This window comes from Balaenoptera borealis (assembly GCF_965194805.1).
Source record: "Balaenoptera borealis genome assembly, chromosome: 14".
NCBI lineage: Eukaryota > Metazoa > Chordata > Mammalia > Artiodactyla > Balaenopteridae > Balaenoptera > Balaenoptera borealis.
In genome coordinates this window covers 52,290,313-52,310,989 of record NC_138875.1, presented here as the reverse complement: position 1 = coordinate 52,310,989, position 20,677 = coordinate 52,290,313, and the positions used below count along the sequence as shown (strand labels likewise).

At 40.6% G+C, this 20,677-nt stretch overlaps 1 protein-coding gene and 1 long non-coding RNA gene across 5 annotated transcripts in view; one reads left to right on the top strand and one right to left on the bottom strand.

The window, feature by feature from the left end:
- LOC309610579 overlaps window positions 1-7,921 on the top strand; it is a 264,883-nt gene extending 256,962 nt beyond the window's left edge. Inside the window, exon 3 of the long non-coding RNA XR_014234045.1 lies at window positions 4,005-7,921. This is a non-coding gene — a long non-coding RNA (uncharacterized lncRNA). The remainder of the gene's footprint in view (window positions 1-4,004) is intronic.
- The window catches only part of LOC309610562 (uncharacterized protein), a 651,150-nt gene that overhangs the window by 205,150 nt on the left and 425,323 nt on the right, over window positions 1-20,677 (bottom strand). The window lies entirely within an intron of this gene.

The window sequence follows — 20,677 nt, the reverse complement described above, 5'->3', positions numbered from 1 at the left end:
AGAGAAGGAAAACACCTACAATAACAAACCCAAAACATTTAAGAAAATGGGAATAGGAACATACATATCGATAATTACCTTGAATGTAAATGGATTAAATGCTCCCACCAAAAGACACAGGCTGGCTGAATGGATACAAAAACAAGACCCATATATATGCTGTCTACAAGAGACCCACTTCAGACCTAGGGACACATACAGACTGAAAGTGAGGGGATGGAAAAAGATATTCCATGCAAATGGAAATCAAAAGAAAGCTGGAGTAGCAATTCTCATATCAGACAAAATAGACTTTAAAATAAAGACTATTACAAGAGACAAAGAAGGACACTACATTATAATCAAGGGATCAATCCAAGAAGAAGATAAAACAATTGTAAATATTTATGGACCCAACATAGGAGCTCCTCAATACATAAGGCAAATGCTAACAGCCATAAAAGGGGAAATCGACAGTAACACAATCATAGTAGGGGACCTTAAAACCCCACCTTCACCAATGGACAGATCATCCAAAATGAAAATAAATAAGGAAACACAAGCTTTAAATGATACATTAAACAAGATGGATTTAATTGATATTTATAGGACATTCCATCCAAAAACAACAGAATACATGTTCTTCACAAGTGCTCATGGAACATTCTCCAGGATAGATCATATCTTGGGTCACAAATCAAGTCTTGGTAAATTTAAGAAAATTGAAATCGTATCAAGTATCTTTTCTGACCACAACACTATGAGGCTAGATATCAATTACAGGAAAAAATCTGTAAAAAATACAAACACATGGAGGCTAAACAATACACTACTAAATAACCAAGAGATCACTGAAGAAATCAAACAGGAAATTTAAAAATACCTAGAAACAAATCACAATGAAAACATGACAACCCAAAACCTATGGGATGCAGCAAAAGCAGTTCTAAGAGGGAAGTTTATAGCAATACAATCCTACCTCAAGAAACAAGAAACATGTCAAATAAACAACCTAACCCTACACCTAAAGCAATTGGAGAAAGAACAAAACCCCTCCAAAGTTAGCAGAAGGAAAGAAATCATAAAGATCAGATCAGAAATAAATGAAAAAGAAATGAAGGAAACAATAGCAAAGATCAATAAAACTACAAGCTGGTACTTTGAGAAGATAAACAAAATTGATAAACCATTAGCCAGACTCAGCAAGAAAAAAAGGAAGAAAACTCAAATCAATAGAATTAGAAATGAAAAAGGAGAAGTAACAACTAACACTGCAGAAATACAAAGGATCATGACAGATTGCCACAAGCAACTATATGCCAATAAAATGGACAACCTGGAAGAAATGGACAAATTCTTAGAAAACCACAACCTTCCAAGACTGAACCAGGAAGAAATAGAAGATATAAACAGCCCAATCACAAGCACTGAAATTGAGACTGTGATTAAAAATCTTGCAACAAACAAAAGCCCAGGACCAGATGGCTTCACAGGCGAATTCTATCAAACATTTAGAGAAAAGCTCACACCTATCCTTCTCAAACTCTTCCAAAATATAGCAGAGGGACGAACACTCCCAAACTCATTCTACAAAGCTACCATCACCCTGACACCAAAACCAGACAAAGATGTCACAAAAAAAGAAAACTAGAGGCCAATATCACTGATGAACATAGATGCAAAAATCCTCAACAAAATACTAGCAAACAGAATCCAACAGCACACTAAAAGGATCATACACCATGATCAAGTGGGGTTTATCCCAGGAATGCAAGGATTCTTCAATATATGCAAATCAGTCAATGTGATACACCATATTAACAAATTGAAGGAGAAAGACCATATGATCATCTCAATAGATGCAGAAAAAGCTTTTGACAAAATTCAACACCCACTTATGATAAAAATCCTCCAGAAAGTGGGCATAGAGGGAACTTACCTCAACATAATAAAGGCCATATATGACAAACCCACAGTCAACATCATTCTCAATGGTGAAAAACTGAAACCATTTCCACTAAGATCTGGAACAAGACAAGGTTGCCCACTCTCACCACTATTATTCAACATAGTTTTGGAAGTTTTAGCCACAGCAATCAGAGAAGAAAGAGAAATAAAAGGAATCCAAATCAGAAAAGAAGAAGTAAAACAGTTGGTTTTTGCAGATTACATGATACCATACATAGAGAATCCTAAAGATGCTACCAGAAAACTACTAGAGCTAATCAATGAATTTGGTAAAGTAGCAGGATACAAAATTAATGCACAGAAATCTCTTTCATTCCTATACACTAATGATGAAAAATCTGAAAGAGAAATTAAGGAAACACTCCCATTTACCATTGTAACAAAAAGAATAAAATACCTAGGAATAAACCTACCTAAGGAGACAAAAGACCCATTGCAGAAAACTGTAAGACACTGATGAAAGAAATTAAAGATGATACAAAGAGATGGAGAGATATACCATGTTCTTGGATTGGAAGAATCATGACTATACTACCCAAAGCAATCTACAGATTCAACGCAATCCCTATCAAACTACCAATGGCAATTTTCACAGAACTAGAACAAAAAAAGTTCACAATTTGTATGAAATACAAAAGACCCCGAATAGCCAAAGCAATCTTGAGAAAGAAAAACGGAGCTGGAGGAATCAGGCTCCATGATTTCAGACTATACTACAATGCTACAGTAATCAAGACAATATGGTACTGGCACAAAAACAGAAATATAGATCGATGGAACAGGATAGAAAGCCCGGAGATAAACCCATGCACATATGGTTACCTTATCTTTGATAAAGGAGGCAAGAATATACAACGAAGTAAAGACAGCCTCTTCAGTAAGTGATACTGTGAAAACTGGACAGCTACATGTAAAAGAATGACATTAGAACACTCCCAAACACCATACACAAAAATAAACTCAAAATGGATTAAAGACCTAAATGTAAGGCCAGACACTATAAAACTCTTAGAGGAAAACATAGGCAGAACACTCTATGACATAAATCACAGCAAGATCCCTTTTGACCCGCCTCCTAGAGCAGTGGAAATAAAAATAAAAATAAACAAATGAGACCTAATGAAACTTAAAAGCTTTTGCACAGCAAAGGACCATAAAGAAGACGAAAAGACAACCTTCAGAATGGGAGAAAATATTTGCAAATGAAGCAACGGACAAAGGATTAATCTCCAAAATATGCAAGCAGCTCATGCAGCTCAATATCAAAAAAACAAACAACCCAATCCAAAAATGGGCAGAAGACCTAAACAGACATTTCTCCAAAGAAGATATACAGATTGCCAACAAACACATGAAAGGATGCTCAACATCACTAATCACTAGAGAAATGCAAACCAAAACTACAATGAGGTATCACCTCACATCAGTCAGAATGGCCATCATCAAAAAATCTACAAACAATAAATGCTGGAGAGGATGTGGAGAAAAGGGAACCCTCTTGCACTGTTGGTGGGAATGTAAATTGATACGGCCACTATGGAGAACAGTATAGAGGTTCCTTAAAAAACTAAAAATAGAACTACCATATGACCCGGTAATCCTACTACTGGGCATATACCCTGAGAAAACCATAATTCAAAAAGAGTCATGGGGGCTCCCCTGGTGGCGCAGTGGTTGAGAATCCGCCTGCCAGTGCAGGGGACACGGGTTCAAGCCCTGGTCCGGGAGGATCCCACATGCCGCAGAGCAAATGGGCCCGTGAGCCACAATTACTGAGCCTGCACGTCTGGAGCCTGTGCTCCGCAACGGGAGAGGCTGCGATGGTGAGAGGCCCGCGCACCGCGATGAGGAGTGGCCGCCGCTTGCTGCAAATGGAGAAAGCCCTCGCACAGAAACGAAGATCCAGCGCAGCCATAAATAAATAAATAAGTGGATAAAAAAAAATTAAAATAAAAAAGAGTCATGTACCACAATGTTCATTGCAGCTCTATTTACAATAGCCAGGACAGGGAAGCAACTTTAGTGAGGTGGATGGACCTAGAGACTGTCATACGGAGTGAAGTCAAAAGTGAAAAACAAATACCGTATGCTAACACATATATATGGAATCTATTAAAAAAAAAAAGTGGTTCTGAAGAACCTAGGGGTAGGACAGGAATAAAGACGCAGACGTAGAGAATGGACTTGAGGACTCGGCGGAAGGGAAGGGTAAGCTGGGACAAAGTGAGAGAGTGGTATGGACACATATACACTACCAAATGTAAAATAGATAGTGGGTGGGAAGCAACCGCATAGCACACGGAGATCAGCTTGGTGCTTTGTGACCACCTAGAGGGGTGGGATAGGGAGGGTAGGAGGGAGCGAGGTGCAAGAGGGAGGAGATATGGGGATATATGTATATGTATAACTGATTCACTTTGTTATACAGCAGAAACTAACACACCATTATAAAGCAATTATACTCCAATAAAGACGTTAAAAAAAAAAAGCACACAATAAAGAATCATCCAGTAAAAACTCCCTTAACTTTCCCAGTCTCTACCCCCAACATGGTGGAGTGAAAAGAATATGGGCCTGGTGCCAGAAAGAGCAGGATCCAATCTCAGCTCTGTCATTTACTGTCCATGTGACAGTGGGGAATTTACTAACCCCATTTGGCCATAATGTCTTCACCTGTTAAACAGCAACAGACTGGAAATCTACCCTGTAAGGTTTCTGTGATGGTTAGGGTTCATATGTGTAAAACAACAAGTATAATGTATGACAAGGAATTGGTCAATGACAGTTATTTTCACTTTATCTCTCTTTTAGCATACTCTTCTCTCTGCTTCCAAAGTTGTCCTTATTTTCACCCACACCCTCCTCCTTCCAACCTTCTTCCCTCAAAAGATGTGGTTTTCATCCTTTTCATAATGAATCCCTCTTCCTTAGATTATGAGTCTGTTTTCTTCCCCTTGCTCTGGGCTCTGAGCCATTAGCTGTCTGTTCTCTCCAGCATCTTATACTCCTCCTTCTCTGGGGACTCCCTTCCAGCTGGCTTCTCACCTGCACAGGACTCCCCTGGCCTTGAAAACATCCTCAGGGGAGAGGTTGCAGGAGAGTGGTTACAACTGGGGATCAGGGAGAAAGTAAGCGACATTTCTGAGCATGATGTATATTTGACAACTCTTCAAGGGAATTTTGATATGCTTTCTTCCATCCACATTGGAGATATTTCACCTTATTGAATAGAAAAGTTCTAGCTTCCTTATTCCAGTTACAACCAATTTCTGGGGGAAAAAAGTAGGGGTGGGTAATAAACCTTCATATGCCATTTTATAATTACTCATTCACTCTTTAATACTTAGATGGCTTGTTAAAACAAAGGTTTCTGGGTCTCAACCCCAAATTTCTGATTAAGTTTAGATTAGGGCTGAGAATTTTATTTCTGACAACTTCCCAGGTGATGTTGACGTCCTTGTGCAGGGACACTCAAGAACCACTGCTCCAGAGTCTTGCTACTTGAGGTGAGGCCTGTGAACCAGCCGCATCTCACCTGCGAGTTGTCACAGATGCGGGATCTAGTCCCCACCCACACCTACTGACCCAGAATCTGCATTTTAACAAGACCCATGTGACTCATATGCACATTAAAGTTTGAGAAGCACTGCTCCAGATCAGTGGTTCTTGTATAAATGTTAAAACCGCTGGGAAGTATTTTTTAAATACTAATTCCTGGACCCCACCGCTGAGATTCTGACTTAGTTGGACTGGGGTAGGGCTCCAAACATCAGTATTTTTAAATACCTGGGAATTTCGTTAAAGTGCAGATTTGGATTGAGTAGGTCTGAGGTTGGGCATTTCTAGAAAGCTCTGAGGTGATGCTGTTGTTATGGTCTGGGGATCACATGTTAAGTAGCAATCCATTCCAGAAAGGGCCGTTAATGCTCTCCTCATCCCCAGATTCAACCATCCTTTTTCAACCCTCATCCATCATCTCTCCGCAGCTGTTATTCATTCTTCCTGCTTTAAAACACTAGTTCTCAGCTTTGACTACAAATCGCTGTCACCTGAAGAGGTTTTAAAACTACTGGTTTTTGATCCCACCCCCAGAGATTCTGAAGTAATTAGTATGGGGTGCAGCCTGAGAACTGGAAGATCCACATCTCCCTAGATGATCCTAATAGGAGCAAATTTTAAGAAGCACTAGTTTAAAACCATTGCCATACTTCTGAGATACAGCACTATTCTATATTTTCTCCTACTTCTCAATCACTTCTTCGTATTCATCACTTGCTACTTTTTCTATCACTCTGGTAGTTTCATCCATAATTACTACAAACATGTATCTGTATCTCTATCTGAAAACTTGACAAGTTCCCCAAATGTGCCACTCTTGACTTCCATATTTGGATTATAAATCTATTCATTCTCATAGTCACCCAGGCTCAAATCTGGACACATAGAAAAGTCTAAACACTTAGAGTTTGATTCCTCTTTCTGCTGTTCTGCCGTCTCCAGCCAAGACCAGGCTGTTTCTTCTCATCTCCTTTAGTGTCTCTGCTGCATGGCTTCTCAATTCCATTTCTACTCACAGCTGCTTCCAGGTTTCATAGTTTTTCATAGCTACTGTAAAAGCCTCCAAAATGTCTCTGCTTCTCACCTTTCTCCCTGACTCAGTTTACACACCTTGACCATGGAGTCAATTCCTCACCCCACTTCCATGGCATATATTAACATCTCACTGAAGTAGCATTCTCAGGGTCCCACCATGGGAATATTCCAATGAATTTTTTCCAAAATAATATTCCCACACACACACGTCCAGCCCACCTTACCTGGTGCATTTCTTTTCTTCATAGCACTTATCATCTTCCAACTTTATATAATTTGTTTGTTATGTTCAGTGTCTGTCTCCCACCATTAGAGTATAAGCTACATGAAGACAGATTTTTGTGTCTTTTGTTCTTTGATTTGCCTCAAGAACCTAGAAGAGTACCTGGCACTCAGTCACTATTGGTTGAAGGAATTAATACATTTCAACCATAGTTAGCAATATAGATATCAGCTAATTATTCATAAACTAGGTAAGTCCTGTTACCAAAGTTAGGAGCTCCCTGGCAGGATTCGGGCAAGGCCTTCTCCCTGGGGAGAACTCTGGGCTCCAGGAGGTGGGAGGGTACAAAAATGGTGAGAAGAAGAGGTCAGGGAGGAGGGGAGAAGAGAGGAGTTAGAGAACAGTCATCACACAAGACTGTCACTGTATTGACTTTTGCAGGCCTTCATTTGGTTTGTTCTGAGTGTGTTTATAAGATGTGGAAATCCCTGGTCTGGTCACTGTTCAGCCCTGACACAAACTGCAGAGACTTACAGGAGACCAGGGCTAACCTTGTTACTGGCTGAGGAAGGCTCAACAGGCGAAAGTGACTTCTTTAGGGCCCCCCGGCACCAAAGACGCGCCGCACGCAATCTTTCTTCTCTGAGATTAAGCTGGCCTAGAGCCATGGTAAACACCCAATCTCCCTTACAGGGAGGAAAGATTAAATATCTGATTAAAATTTTTGGCTGCTAATTTATTGAACTTGGATGGATGAACTGTTTGGAAGTCACATGACTTTCCCTGTGTGTCTGCTGCTGTTGTTCCCCAGAAAGAGGTCAGGTCTCCGCGTGGGCGTGTGGGGGCTGCTAGGCCGCGGGGCCATCTTTGAAAACTCGGGGGCCAGTTCTTTCCCAGTTCGTTCAGGAATGTCCACATGGACTGTGGCAGTTTCTGTTTCAACCTCTTTCTCTGTTCTGGCGCTTTGTGGATTTGGTTCGTCTCAGCCCTCCCCCGCCTATTGTTCTAAGCCGGCCAGCGAAATGATGTCATGGGCAGCTTAAAAGTATACGGGAAGTCTTCAAAGCCGAATGACTTCAATATACTTTATTCCGTGGACTCTGGCTGCTGGCTCTCTATGGAAACCACACCCCGCAGACCTGGGGGAGGCAGCCATAGGATTAGAGCCTCTCCTCTCCACCCACCGGTCCATTCTCTCCCTCCCCCCCCCCACCCAACCCCTCACCTCCATCCCAGGGCCTTGGACAGAAGCCATCACCAGAGGAGCGAAGGGAAGCCAGAGGAATAGGAGGTCAAAGGGAGTTTCCTCAGAAAAACGGGGACACAGGATTCTCAGGAGAACCAGAGGTCACCTTTACCGACCTTTGGGTGATAGAGTCAGTCAGGTTAGCAGAGCTGCCAGTCATGGCAATGTCCCCAGAGAGGGCAAAGTGACAACAACCACAAGAAACTAGCCTCAACTTGTAAATGGCAGTGAGAGTGCTGCATTGAGAGTGCTGCCCTGTGATTTGGAGTAGAGTGAACAGGAGGCAGTTTGTAACAGGATAATAACAAAAAGGTACACAGGGCTTTACAGTTTCTGCAGCAGGCCTTCATATATATTCCTGTAAGAGTCCATCACAGAAACCTTGTGAGGTATGAGCCCCATTTTACCAATGGGGATCAAAAACAAAAAGCAGAGAACTTTTTTACTTACTCAAGGTCACCAGCTATCAGGGGTGGAACTGGGACTCAAGTCCAAATCCCATGTACTTCCAAGTCCTCCTCTCTGTGTTCGAACTGGGGTCCTAGTTTCCTTTCCTCATTCCTAGTCTTCATAGAAATCACCCCAAATTAGTCTTTGTCCAGCTATCTAGTTTGTAGTACTGCTCCATCTTACAGAACTACTAGAACTTTCCTTTGCCCCCATAAATGACACAGAGTTTGTGCCTGGCCCTGGTGCCTTTGCCTGTCTGCGTCTGCTCAACCCTCCAAGATTTTGGAGGTAACTAATTTCACATGTCCACAGACTGGCCCTTGCCATGGGGCTGGGCATTGCCTTGTCATTATTACATAAATTGGGGACACTGTAGCTCTGTGATACTGGTATTGAGGTAAACAAAATTTACCCAGAACCAGGAACATGACTTTCTAAAGGCATTTGCCATTTTCCAAACACATAAGGTATGAAGTCTTAATTGAGGTCCATAGACAGAATTTAGGGGGTCTGTTGAAACAGGATGGGGAAAAATCACATCTTTGTTTTCATTCCCTTTCGTTGAAATTTAGCATTTCCCCCAATTATGAATGTAGGCAACATACTACATTAGTATTACAGTATCTGTAACTTTGTCACCAGTAGAAATCACAAATTTTTCAAATCACATTTCAGTTGTAGCAGATACCTCAAAATACCATTTATGTTCATCACTACTTGGAATTATGGTAAATATTAGGCCTGCTACTAAGTCTTGTTGCTTATTGCATTATTGATGAAGCAACTATATTTTAATATCACAAGTTTAATTTTTAGACATTTTGATCATGCAGGCTCCTATCTGCAGAGAAGGAACCTAGCCTCCTTTCAGGATTCTTATCTCCACCTGGCCCTAATTATTTCTTGAAGTCCCTAGGATATTTCAGACTATATTTCCATGTAATTGGCTTCCTTTGTAATACTAAGTATAATATTTTATTCATTTAAAAACATCATTCTGATAAAGAGTCCCTAGGCTTTACCAGGCTGCCGAAGGGGTCCATGCACCAATGAAAGTTAAGAGCCCAGCTGCCATGTTGCTGGAGTTGAAGAGTTGAGGGGATAAAGCCTTGGTCACCTGAACTGGGTCTTCCCACCACCTGCTGGAACTTCACTCTGGGCAGGCAGAGCATGAAGGTCAACAAGCCAAGGCCATGTCTGGTGAGGAACTGAGGAGACCTGGGAAGGCGGGCTAATGGACACCTTGCGGGGCTGCTGTCTAGGCTGATTCACACCTTCACACTTCCCTCAGGAACTGCACGGCCCGTCAGCGTGTGCACTAGTGTCCCTTCTCACTAGCCTCACACCAGCACTCCCCAGGGCTGCTGTGTGGCTCCATAGCCGCACTACTCACCTCCAAGGCTTTGCCTCTGGCTATCTCGTTAACCTGAGAGACAGCAGGGTCAGGATGAACTGCTCTGTGGATAGTCATCGAGCCTGATTTCACAGCACATTTAAGTGGCAACTGTACACCACTCTACACAGCAGCCAACTTGAGCACCTCTCCGTGGACCTCAACTGGGAAACAGTCAAGCCAGGTTTGGAGGAACCTGTGTTGTCGGCACCAGGGGGTATGCACAGCTATTGGGGATTTTTGCACAACCTACCTGGCTAAGGTGGTGTGATTCTACAAGGCACTAATACCTATTCACTATACACCAGCCATGCTATTCTATATTCTCATAGCTCAAGTACTAGAGTAACTCTAGGCCTTCCCTGGTCGATGCAGACGTAGTAACATTAATGGCCACCTCTCATGGCTTCACGGCCCCCACGTGCATAGAAGGAACCAACCCTTTTTCAAGATCCTTTTCTCTATCCAGCCATAACTATTTCTCTTGCGGGATGTTTCAGACACTCTTGCGAATCAGTGTAGGCTGCATCTTGACTACCACCCCTGCAGCCCGAAACAGGGATCCAGGCCTCTCTTTACTGCTGACTTTGCTGCCCCATGCCACCATGCATACTCTTGCTGATCTCTGCCTCCCCTGACTGAGGGTCAACTCTTGGGCACACATCTCAGTCCTCTGGGCACTTGGCTACTCAGCAGTTGGCTGAGAAGAGCAGCACCACTGCCCACAAGCTCCCTCTGCTAGAGGGCAACATGGCAGGCAGCCTGGGCTCAGAGATGCTGGAAGGCTGGCTCACGGAGCAACACCTTCTCTTACACAGATAACCCTTCCAACTCCAGAATGTGCATAGCCCTCCAGAGCAGTGGGGTAGGGACAGGTTCAAGAACAAACAAGCTGGCCATGCTTAGAACTGCACCTTCTTTCCAGCTTCAGCTTAATGTGCCTTTGCTGAATCAGATTCACCATGCCTGACACCCCTTTCCTTCTGCTGAATCCTCTCTTAGAAGGATTCAAAGATATTCCCTTGAATCTGCCCTGCCCTCCCTATTTTGTTCTCCAGACAAACCTGCGAACATCAAGACCCCTTTTAAGGACCTGTTTCAACTTCTATTACTGGGAACCTCCTCAGACCCCAGAACAATCCAAGACACAGTTGACTGGAGGGTAGAGGGGAAAAGATTACCCTAACTCCACACCCCAGATCCATCTACATTCATTAGAATTGGTCTCCTTCTGTAGATAGTCTTGAGGAAACTAAGTTGTGTAAGCCAGTGAGAGGTCTCTTGCTCTAGCATTCTGGGCTTCCAGTACAATCTTGGCATTATGATGAAGTGGAAAGAACTTGGACTTTGGGGTTAGAGTGTGCTCAGCTCCAGCAGCAGTTTTTGTTTTTTTTTTTTTAATTTTGTTTATTTATTTATTTATTTATTTTTGGCTGCATTGGGTCTTCGTTGCTGAGAGTGGGCTTTCTCTAGTTGCAGTGAGCGGGGGCTACTCTTCGTTGCGGCGCGTGGGCTCCTCATTGCGGTGGCTTCTCTTGTTGCGGAGCACAGGCTCTAGGCACGCGGGCTTCAGTAGTTGCGGCTCGTGGTCTCAGTAGTTGTGGCTCGCGGACTCTAGAGCGCAGGCTCAGTAGTTGTGGCGCATGGGCTTAGATGCTCCACAGCATGTGGTATCTTCCTGGACCAGGGCTTGAACCTGTGTCCCCTGCATTGGCAGGCGGATTCTTAACCACTGCACCACCGGGGAAGCCCTCCAGCAGCAGTTTTGACAGTTACTAACTGTGAGACTTGGGTAAGATCTCTCTGAGCCTACTTTCTTATATGGATGTGGGAAGTAGTCATATTTTCTTTGAGGGTTGTTTCGAGGATTAAATGGAATACCTAATATATAGCACCTAGTACAATGCCTTGCACATAGTTGGCCACTGATACATCTTAATTCTTATTTTGAATATTAAACTATGCTTAGGTGTACCAGTTGGATGTAAGATACATTGAGGGGAGGTTTCTGGAATTTCACAAGCTTATTAATTAGAAAAATATTTCTTTGCTATTCACTAAGTCCTAAAAAAGGAAATACAAGCAATAGGAAATTGTTTATATTATGAAATAACAAAAGATATATTACTGACTAATCTGCAGAGTAAAATTAAAGTTATACCATTTGATAATAGTATACAATAAAAAGAAAAAGCCAAGGAAGAAAATTTACGTTATTCATGTAACTGTATTTGCCAAGAAATATGCCAACTTTTTTGCTGTATTCTCTAACGGTCACATTACAATTAAGGACACTGAGGCTCTCTAGATTAGATCCCTAGAAAATAATAAATGTCATTCTTTCTTCTTCTATCACCTTCCTCTGTGTGTCTAAAACTCAGGCTTAATTATCCACTTTCTACATAAATCCAATTCCATGCCCCACGGTTCCATGCCTCACTGTCTTTATTCCAGACATAAAGTACCCTGGCTTACTTGGAGAGATGAGTGTGGGCTGCTCTTCCTTGGGTTCCCACCTGAGACCAGCAGAATTCCCAAGCCTGTGCACCAAGAGAGCAGCACTGCTGCTATACACTGAAGGTATCCAGAGATCTGCTTTACTTGTCACTGTTGCTTCCTTTCTAGTAATCTCCAAGACAGCTTTCATTGTGACCTGCTTTGATTGGAACCCCCTGGAAATTGTGAGCAATGTTCTACTTAAATCTAGCAAAACTTCACTTCTAACAGAACTGGGGAGAAAGAGTGGGCAGGAAGACCGATGGAATGGGGCAATCTCCCTTCTGTGGCTCCACATGATTTGATTCTGTGACCTTCAAAGTCTGAAAAAGAAAATTGGGTTGATTCATAAACAACCAGGGACTAAAATACTTCTGGTTTCCTTTTATTGTACTTCTGGGAACCAACCGATTATGTTCAGAACTCTGGGTTATTGGTAGGGTTTTGTTTTGTTTTGTTTTGTTTTTTAAAGCTGATTCAGGAACCTTAATGAGTTTTCTGGGCTGTTCATTTTGGCATTTTTGTCTAGTTTTTGTCACCCAATCATAAAGGAATAGAAAAGGTTCATCCCAAAAGAAGGAAGCCAATCAGTGACCAAGGCTGCCAGGTAAAACACCAAAACAAATATAAAGGGCTGAATTCTCACACGTCACTACTGGGTCCATTTCCAGAACAGAACCTGAAAGGTTAGAGGCAGAAGGGAGGCTGGAGACACTGCTCTGCTGCAGGGCTTAGTATTTAATCTCAAGTGGCTGAAGTATGTCTGTGCTTGATTCAACTGAAAGGATGTTGAGGTATTAAACAAGGCCTGTGTAACCCTTAAATATATAGAGAAGGGAGCCAAGAGTTGGTGTAGTCATAATACCTTACACTTCTATAGCATTCATAGTGTTCAAAGCAACTTCATAAACACTCTATATTTTGATTGATTCCTCATCACGATCTAAATAGGATTAGCCCCATTTCTCACTATTTTGTGGCTGAAAGGCTGCTGAAAAGGTAGTCTAAAAACACTTAGGGAAACACTTTGGACCACCCTTCCCACAAAAGAGAAACTTTCCCACTAGTGCTACAGGTTCAGAAAAATGCTCTCTATCATCATCCTTCTAAAACACGAAAGTGTTGGAAAATAATTGTTCTTCTACATTTTTTTACTCTAATGCTTTATATAAGTCAAAACTTGACAGGTACTCCACATGATCTATTAAAAAATACTTTCTTCTCCTTTCTTGTGTTCTATTAAATTTGGGAACCTAACATAAAGCTAACAGGTAAGATAATGGGAATAACATAGCCCCACATGTTTATAACTTATCTCATCTACCAGCAAACTGAAAACTAAATTTCATCTTCTGGGATTATAAGTGCTTGCCACCTAGAAGCCTGCTAACTATTTCTATGATTTAAGAAAAAACAAAAAGGTGTTTTACTCTGTAATGTGTATACAGTTGCAACATATTTTTAAATTTTTTTGGAAATTGATGTGGTATAAATCTTAAATAAACAGTGATAACAGAGGGCAACAAAGGTCTCTAAGAATAGTATTACTTTATATAAATAGATAGAGGTTTGAACTGATAGGCACAAAAATACAAACAAAAATGAGAGTTTCTTTTTTTTTTTTTTTTTTTACCAGCTCACGGCAACGTTGTGGTTTTCTTTTCTCATCTACAAGAGGTGGTAAGGTGGAATCACGCTCTCTTGGGAGGCAAAGGACCAGGAATCTAGCCTTCCTGTGTCTGCAACTTTAGGTAACACATATGACCTCTGGATAGTGCTCATCAAATGAGGAATAAAAACACATTCTCTATTTGAAAGCAAGGAATTAGATCAATTTGCTTATAGTCCTTTTATTTCTTAAGATCTACAGCCCTTTCATCAAAGCATTTAACTCTAAAACAATTGTGTAGAGTAATTCAAACCCAAACCACAAAAATGTGCCTAAAATTTTTCTAACAGTCCAACCTGATTTTGCAGTGATGTTTGGGAGAGAAGTGAAGTAAGTCACAGTCTTTCTGTCTGGCTCTCATAAACTGTTGCTCATCCTAAAAAAGTAACGCAAGCACCCACTGTGGGTGTGGCACAGAAGATGAAAGCTTGCTGCCTTGTGACTAATATAAAAAGAAGACTGGTCATTGATCTTAGAGAAATTTTCACTTCTAAGTGCAGATTTTTAAAACTCCTTTGCTTTTATGTTTCCTAGGTTACCATAAGCTGAACCCACGCGAACACTTTTATGTATACCCTCTTCACATGTTGGATTAAAGTGCTATGCTATCTTAGATTCCTAACTAGCCTCTTAGCTCCCTGAGATAAGCATCTGTTCCTTCCTCATCCTTCTATCCTCCATGATACTCAACTCAGTGCCTCGCCTGCAGCAGAGACATAAAAACGGTTCAACTGAATTGACCTGACTTCATTATTCAGCTGACTCTTTAGCTTTTGCTCAATATTTCTTAGTTCTAGTTGGGCGCCAAAGCATTGAGAAGATTTTACTAACAACTAAAAATAATACTAAAAGTATCTTCTAGTCCAGAAGAGATTATGTCTATCTCAAATTAAGAACAGATGAGAAATATTAAAATGCCCATTAGAGTACTGTAAAATGTTCCAATTCTTTGTCTGTTTCTGTCATGAATCAGGGATCCCATTTGGAGTTCATCTGCAACTTCAAATTTGCATAAGAAAGGCTTCCACTGCAAAGCATCGGAATCATTTTGCAAATTCAAAATATCCAGATAAGTTGTTCATTCGTATTTGTATTTGTAAATATTTTTTCCAAAATCACTTTTAATAACATAGGCTCATTCTCAATAAAGTTTTGACTTGGGAATTTTTGACATTTCTGAAATAGAAGATGTAGGAAAATATGAAAGGTGTAATTTTCCCTGAAAATAAGTAAAGTGATGTCCACAGAAGATACACAGCCTGTTCAATATTTCCAGGTTGCCTGTGAGGAGGCTTAACTCACTATATTGACTGTAGGGTTCTAGTGGCTGGTTTTTCATCTAATACATTTTCAATAAAGGGATGCCGATCAATCCGCCATAACATCTCCCTAAACTTTGACAGTGTCTCCAGTACGATTTTGATGCCTCAGAGGAAAGCAGATTTGCTTTTTACAGAATCACTCTCAGTGGAGTGCTGTGAGAAAGCTACAAGCTCTACATATAAAACACGAGAGCTCCCTCTACAGTGGTTACCAGCAAAAGTGCCCTCCGGCTGGTTGCCCTATGCTGGGACCCAGATAGAAGCCCACAAACAAAATAAAAACAAAAGGAAGCTCTCTTGGTTTCTTTTCATGGTACAAAATAGGGTGGGAATGAGAAGGTAGAACTACTCCATTTGCCAAGCAGAGGAGAAGAGCGATGAAAGAAAAGGGATTGTGTAAGAGAATGTAATATGTATAAGCAGATTATTGCTCGTATTTGGTATGAAGTTTTCCTGTAATAACAATGACCAATTTAGTTTATTTCTAGCTATTCATATCCTTGGGTTTTGCTTTGTCTTGTTTTGCTTTTTGTTTTGTTTTGTTTTGTTTTAAGGTGGGAAAGGAATGGTAGAAGGGATGTCATGAAGAGGAGGGAGAAATTATAACACAATACAGAGGCAAGCTGGGCTTCCCAGCACCACTGCAGAGGCACATCCCACCACATTCCTCTGGGCATGATCGACTGGCCAGATGAAGAGCTTCAAGGTCATCAAAGGAAGGAGAAATGAGGAGTTGCCTGAATTTGTGTTGATTGGTGCATTGCGCAGAGCAAGGATGAAACGTAAAACTCAAAGGGAAAGGGCAAAGCAGATGAGGAATTATATTCCTGAAGAAACCGTGCAGGCTGAGAACTGTGAAATGTCATTGGCAGGTAGCCCATTCCCTTTAAGAAAATGTGAAGTATGTGCATTGCAGACAGAGGGGACCCACTATAAACATGGCTCAATAACTCTTTCAAATGAGAGAGAGGGTTCGTATTTACCTTTCAGAGACGCTGGGTCACCCTGCCTTATACTGAGAGAAGGAAATGTCTCTAACACCTTAAAATGTTGAGTGCATACCGCATACCACAAAGCTCGAATATGGCTGATAATGGGCACAGCGGTCACTGAAAGGTAACCAGCTCAGCAGAAGAATTCGTGTGGGTACTATGTTCTGATGACTTGAATTTATGCCCCTTTCCCAGACATCAGAGTGTATTTCTCTATTTAAAAAGTGAATATATTAATAGAATCAGACTTTTTTTAACCTTCAGGTCCAAAATGAAAAGTGGGTGAGAACTTTCTGTCCACCCCCGCACCTGCTCCCCACCTACACAGAGACAACCTGAAGTGCTAACAGTGCTTCAAGACTTCAGTCAGATTCTCCTAGAAAAATAACAGCTGGGCATGGACAGAGATGGGATTCTGGAGTATGTTTGACAGTGTAATCTTCGATAACACTCTTTATTGGGAGAGACAGAGGAGGGAGGGGCAAAGAAAAGTAAAAGGTTAAAAAGTGAAGAGATGACTGGTGAATAGCTGAATAAAATCTTGTACAGCCATAGAGTTGGACGCTATTCAGCAATCTAAACAGGAATAAAATACTGATACACACTACACCACGGATGGATTTTTAAAACACTATGTCAAGTTAGAGAAGCCAATGCAAAAAAAGAAAAAACCCATATTGTATGATTCCATTTACATGAAATATCCTGCAAAGGTAAACGTATAGAGGTTTATAGAAGGTAAAATATTATTTGCCTGGGACTAAGGCTGGGAGTGGGGATTATCTGAAAATGGGAATGTGGGACCTTATTGGAGTGATGGGAATGCTCTGAGACTGAATGATGGTGATGGTTGCCCAGCTTCGTAAATTTACTAAAAATCATGAGTTGTATACTTTATGCGGGTGAATTTTATGGTATGTAAATTATAGCTTAACAAAGTTTTTTCTTTTTTTAAGTAAATGAACAATTTGGTAGAAGCAGTCACTAATTTGATTTTGTAAGATTTTAAGAAAAGAAAGAAGATTTTCAAGAATGAAAATATATGACTACCTCTTAAACTTCCTTGGATAGGTCTACACCTAATCAAACTAATAATAACACTTTTTTTCTTAACTAAAGTACTTCACATGGTCCACCCCATGCTGGAGTTATTTGTGTACGTATCTCTCGTCCCCTAGACTGTGAGATCTTAGAAGAGAGGACCCCTTTTATATTTATTTTCTACCATCCTCAGTGTAATGCACATTAGCTTTCACAGAGTAGACACATAATGAATATTTTCTGATTTGAAAACAGGATCTTTAGGAAAGAAGAAAGAGCTTAAATGGGGCAAGAGAAAAGATGAAGCATTCAAAGTAGTTAGATAGTATGCAGATAAGACATTTTCTCTAGAAAACCAACTTCCAAATAAAGGTCTCTTCAAGAGAAAGCAACTTTAAAGAGAACCCAGGTCCCTGAGGGAACAACAAGAAGTCTAGGTAAAAATGAAATACCAGAAACAAAAAGTTATCTGTAAATACACCACAGTATAATCCCTCCATTTATGCACATATTTTTCCTGAGTACCACCACCACTTAACACACACACACACACGTCAGAAACCACACACAGGAGTAGAAGGCAATGGTGAGTGGAAGGATACATCTTCAATTAGTCAGTATTTATCAATGTATAAAATACAGTCCTCTGTGCATGACACTTTACTGCAATGACAACTCAGCTGGAACATGCTCTTCTGCGTCACAAAGGACACCTCTGGAACCAAAACCATCAACTAGAATGGTCAACTAAACATTGGTTCCTAGCCATATGTTTGGTCTGACCTCTTGGACAAAGCCTCGTTAAGACCTTAAGATTCAGGAGTTACTCCAAGGGGCAGAGTGCATGCAGCTACCCAAGTCAGCAGCAGTGCTTAGAACAAAGACTCACATATAGAAATAACCAAATAAACATCTGTCATATTTAAATTTGAAAAGGAAAGGGAGGAAGGAAGGGAGGGAGGGAGGGAGGGAAGGAGGGAGGAAGGAAGGAAGGAAGGAAGGGAGGGAGGGAGGAAGGAAGGAAGGAAGGGGGACAACAACCTATGAAAACAGAAGAACAACAAGTAAAGGGGTAGAAAAATAGCATCAATTCAATTTTACAGTTAATTTGTGTGGGAAGCTGGGGAAGCTAAAGATGACAATTACTGTCACATTTTTAAAAGAATTATTATGAAGAAATGTTAAATAATTATTCTAATTCTCCAAAGAGCAGAGAAACAAAGAAAATGCACTTAAATTGCAAGAAAAAGAAACTTCAATTAGCCACAAAGTAAGCTTGTCAATGAGGGTAACTCACAGGTTCCTAACAGAATTCACACACCATTCATCCCTACAGACAGCTAAGAAGGCAATTATTATTTTTCTCAGTTGGAGTAAATATAGACCTGTCCAAGGCAAGAAGTTGAACCAGGAACCACTTCTGCTCCCTTCCTGATCTCTGATTTTATTCAATTTTCTATTGCTTATCTTCTAAATGTGCTTGTAATAACCTGCCCTCTTGCTAGCACCTTCTTGTAAATGAGATGCCTATCTGGGTTTATCCCAGCTAAATAAACTGAATTCAATAAAACCCATCCTGGGTTATCCTCCAGGAGAGTTATTACTCCACTAACATGCTACTGTTGCTACCGTTACCTAATACTTTAACTTCTCCTTTAGGCTTGAGTTATGCTACGTCGTTGTATATCTAAGATAAGAGGCTGTCTGGAATCTGTTCAATGTTATCGCATAACACGCAGTGACTTTTTTATTGAAGGCATTCCGTGAGTAACTCTGCACTGATGCAGGTTTTATTGAAACTAATTCAGAGACTGTGTGTGTGTGTGTGTGTGTGTGTGCATGTACATGCATATGTGTACAAATTCATATATACATATATATTTAAGAATATGTATGTATATTTTAAAGATAAATGCTGAACTGAAAAAAGAAAAGTCATAATGTTACTCTTCACAGTTAGTTAGCTAATAATCTGCATTAATCTGTCAGACCAGTACACCCTGTATTTAATCTAGTTTAAACCTTAAAGTGGCAACCCTATTCTCTTAAGTACACACCAGCCCAGTGGGAGTTTGTTGTCTCTTCCATGCTGACAAACTCAGCCTCTGCCCAATTTCTGCCACTTCAGATCCCTGAAGATGCGGCAATTCCCAACCATGAGGTTCCCAGATGGCTAGGCCTTCACGGAGTTAGAAATTGGGGTGTTCTGATAGAATGTCCATGTTTCAAAAATTCTAATGGAAATTTTACATCTCCTACAAAGACTACAATAGGCAAATGGTCTGCCTTCTTTGGTTTTGAGTTTTACCAAGTCCTTAAACAATTCTGATTGTCTCATACTTATCAGAAGCTCTGGTTAGCATCATACATGATTTTGATGAATCAATTATTGAGGTAAATTAATTATTCCTTAAACTGTAGTTTGATATAAGAAAATATTTGAAAACGTGGGACTCAAAAAAGAAAAATTATATAAGTTCCCTGATGACAAAAAGGTTTGGTATCCCTACCATGAAAACAGCATTGGGGAACACGAGAGTACTGACCTGGGAATCATCATTTATTAAATGAAGGCATACCCAGACACCTTATGAAATAAAAGTCCAACCTAAAAACAAAGGTAAAAATACATGCCATACTCCTTCCACTTCCTGCCCTGTGATTCAGGGCCCAAATTCAACATGAATTTGAAACATTCTACAACAATTTCATTACATAGACCTAGATTTCTGAGGCAGCCAGAGAAATATTCTACATCTTTTTCTGTTGCCCATATTCTTACATGCATTCAGAGAACACAACTTCCAGGGAAAAAATGTGCAATAAGTAGGTAGAAGATTAGTGTTGGCATTTTTGTGCTTCCAACCAGGGGCGAAGATAGGAAAAATTTCTCTAGCTTTTTGCTGTGTGGAAACTATGGGTTTTCATGTACTCCATCACTTCTGAGTATCGAGGAAACAAGAGTAGAAAAAGATACCGCCTCAATAAAGCAACGTTGCATAGCAGAATGCCAGCTAGAAACTGGTAATTGGACAGTAGCCCACTGAAAAGCTGCCCTCTGGGCTGTAGATCAAATAAAGGAACGTGACTATCACATGATACAAAGGGGTCGAAAACAGGAAAATCCACACATTTTATGTGGTATAGCCATAGAACGAAAAATTATTCAGTCATAAAAAAGAATGAAATACTGACACACGCTACAAAATGGATGAATGTTGGAAACATTATGCTAAGTGAAAGAAACCAGAAGCAAAAACCACATACTGTATTATTCCACTTATACAAAATACTTAGAAAAGGTA